The 3,545-nt window shown below is 25.9% G+C and overlaps 1 long non-coding RNA gene across 1 annotated transcript; it reads right to left on the bottom strand.

The window, feature by feature from the left end:
* Positions 1-549: 549 nt before the first annotated feature.
* On the bottom strand, positions 550-2,467 carry LOC128667308 (uncharacterized). Its single transcript, XR_008403328.1, has 3 exons — positions 2,440-2,467; positions 1,278-1,376; positions 550-716 (listed from the first exon to the last, which is right to left on the bottom strand). It is a non-coding gene; the product is annotated as an uncharacterized LOC128667308 (long non-coding RNA).
* Between the last annotated feature and the right edge of the window lie 1,078 nt (positions 2,468-3,545).

The following is a 3,545-nucleotide window of genomic DNA, read 5'->3' as shown; positions in this document are numbered from 1 at the left end:
TTTATTTATTTTTCCATTAGCTCATCAGCTCCGCCAAACTGCTCTCTAATTTTCTTCCCTCCTTTTTCCTTCACCCCTAAAATTCCTCTGCTACACTTTTACGATAAATAGTTTTTTAAAAATTAACTTCTGACATTCCATCAACTTGCAATGAAAAATTTTTTAATGTAAAGGGGCAAAAAAATGTAGAAGAATGAGAGGAAAATGAGAAGAATATTAACCATATGTCAGATAATTGAGAAAATTTTCCGGTCATCTGACACCCGCATATTATAACATGTGTTATAGATACTTAATAGTAGGAAGATGATTAATTTATTTGAAGTCATTGAATATGAGGTAATAGAGAAGAGAATTGTGTTCGGGAATCAAAGAAAAATAATGGCTAATATACATTCAAAAGTGAGGAAAAATGACAGAAATTTTCCAATTTTCATATATTCCCAAAGCTCCAAATTTATTTTTTTCTTTTAAGGTTCGTAAATAATTACTACAATAGATTATCATATATGATTATAATTATATTTATTATAATTGAATAAGGCCAATATTACAATTTTCCCAAGACGAACTTTTAATAAAACCAATACTCCTTTCTGGAAAAATATATTTTATGGACCTCCATTTTTAAATGGACTACCTTTGTTTGTGCAAAAACCGTTTACAATTTCGGTACATAGAAAACCCGGGCAGCCACAAGAATAACCCCAAGAACACTGAAAATAGTCAATTATGATATTAATTTATTATCAAATTTAAGATGAAATAGACATTTATTGGTTTAAAAGTTTCGATTCTATTAGTTGACTGGCGACAGTTGCGTTTAAAGTTTCCAGAACACTCATCACATTCACAACCACAAGGATCGCCAGAACTAACAAAAAGTCTAAAGTTTTTTTTTTTTTTTTTTTTTTTTTTTTTTTTTTTTTTGAGATCAAACATTTGCACCGATTGTGTGAAAACGAAAAATTCAAATATTTTTTTACCCGCGTATGATCTCGGAACGGCCCCGGATGATGAGAAAATAGATATTTGTAAGTACTAGTGCATGTTACCGAGAGAAACAAACGGAAAAACTTTAAATTTAAGAGCTATGAGATAAAGTTACTAAAACATAGTTTTTATGGGTTTTTAAAAATATTTTTTATATCGACCCCCAAATCTGACTTCAAATTCGTGTTCAGCGGAAAAAAATGCGTAAGAGAAATATAGCCCGACCCTTATTAGCGCATACATCTTTTTTATTGTTGTGGAACTGTGTAATTATTGTTATTTACCCACTGGCCTTGACATGATTCCTCAGCATTGATGCAGCCGATGATTAAAATTATTGATAATAATAAAATAATTCGTGACATTTTGATTTTTTTTTTTTTCTGGAAAAATAAAATAATTATTTTGATAAAATATTTCTGTTAAATTATAGAGTAGATTCGAAAAATCATCAAAATGTTTTTTGTAAAAAATAGAACTGTCTTCACATAACGTACAATAGAAAAAATACTTAGTGTACTTCCAGAAAAATACGTGATATTAAGCCGTTAAATAATAATGATAGTTAATCAATGATATTGATGATGGGAAGATATAATAACTTTAATGTTACCATATTTAATGAACTTTAAACTATTCAAATTTTGAAATATTAAAAAAATAAATTAATTAAATTAAATTTTTTTTTTTTTTTTTTTTTTTTTTTTTTTTTTTTTTTTTTAATTGTTTTAGTGTATAGCCACATGTACGGCCTTTTACACTTTTTGCCTTAATATCGCAACTGCTTCTTCTTTTCTGCTTTCATTGTGCGGCTATGGCCCGACTTGTGCTTATACTGTCCTGTATTGATTTTTTATTTTTTATTTAATGTAATATATTTTCAATGGAACTATTTAAATAATTAATTTCAACTTAAGAATTCTACTTGTTCATTCAAATATCAATATCTTAACTATTAATCTATCTAAAGTTGCGTTAACAGTGAAGGATTTTAGTAATTAATAAGTTAGTGCTACGCTCAAACACTAGTATCTTAAGTATTAATATTTGGTGTGCCAAGAATATTTGATTATTTACAATGCATATATTGTTTATTTATAATAAATATAAATTTATTTCTCCATAATTAACTCCACCATTTATGTGTATGAAAGAAAACATCGCAACTATAAATATATCTTTTTTAAATTTAATATTTTTACTGACAGCATACAATAACAAAAAGTTTATTGTTTTAAATATATCATAAATTTTATAAGAAATAACAAAAAAATTATTTAAATATTTGAAAGTAATGTTTATAAATATATAACTTATATTAATAATATATCACATATCTGGGCGAGTAAAATAAGAAAAGCCTCGGATCACGTATAATTGTTGGCCGTAACGAAGCCGAGGCTGACGAACAAGTGGTCTGAGCTTCTTTTTTACAGTTGTACTTACACTTTTGCGGACGTTATCGATACTTCGGTTAAGTAATTTGTGCGCAGTTAATATTTTTCATAGATTATTTATACTTTTGCCCCTCTCGATTTATTGCCGTAAACTCGTTTTTTTATTTTAATTGCTTAGATTACGTAGTTTTTGAATTTCCTCCATCAAGTTTTCCTCTTATCAATAATTTGAGGTCACTCAAGAGTGAGCTATACTAAATATAGGTGATATTATAATTAGGTTTCGCAATACAAAAAAGAGAAAAAAATATAAATATTACATTTTCTGTCATTTCCAATACAGAATATTGTATTTCAAACATGTAAATTATTTTTCTTATAAAAAAATATAAATTGTAACAATTTATGATTTTGAAAATTGTAGATCAATACCCGTTCAGGAATCACTTCCAAAAAAATTTCGAAATGTTGGAATCCAGAAGTTGAAAGAGGTTAGAAAGTCAAGCGGAATTTCTATTTAACTTTTACAGTTTTAATATAGTAAAATAAAAGTTGTCAAATTAAAACTTTAAGTCTAAGTAAAAAAAATTTGTCAAATTTTGACTTCTGTAAATTCGTAAAAAATGACGATCGTCATAAAATTTTTGCCTCGGTTTTTTTTTTAAACACCTTGTATTTATTTTAAAAAATTCTGAAATTTTCAGAACTGTGTTTTTTGTTTTTGCAAGAATATGATTTTTTGAATTTAAAAGAAAAAAAAAATAATTTCTTGATTTTTCTGTTAAGTAAAGTTAAGCAATTATGTAATTGAGTAAATTTCAACGGTAAAAATTTGACTTACTGTCATAATAATGTGACAAAGGCCATTATATTCTTATTTATTTTATGTCTATCAAGAAATAAGGATATAATTATCACAAATGTTTTTTTTTTTTTTTCACATTATTATATGAAATATAATAATTATATTTCATAGATAACTAATAAATTATAATATAACCGTTAATGATGGTCTTTTTCACATTATTATGACAGTAAGTCAAATTTTCACTGGTGAACTTTACTCAATTACGTAATTGCTTAATAACTTTACTTAACAAAAAAATTCTTTTTTTTTTTTTCTTAAGCCAAAAATTCATATTTTTGCCAAAAATA

This window comes from Microplitis demolitor, chromosome 2 (genome assembly GCF_026212275.2).
Source record: "Microplitis demolitor isolate Queensland-Clemson2020A chromosome 2, iyMicDemo2.1a, whole genome shotgun sequence".
Taxonomy (NCBI): Eukaryota; Metazoa; Arthropoda; class Insecta; order Hymenoptera; family Braconidae; genus Microplitis; species Microplitis demolitor.
Note: the sequence above shows the minus strand (reverse complement) of the source record. Positions and strands in the feature narration are given on the sequence as shown.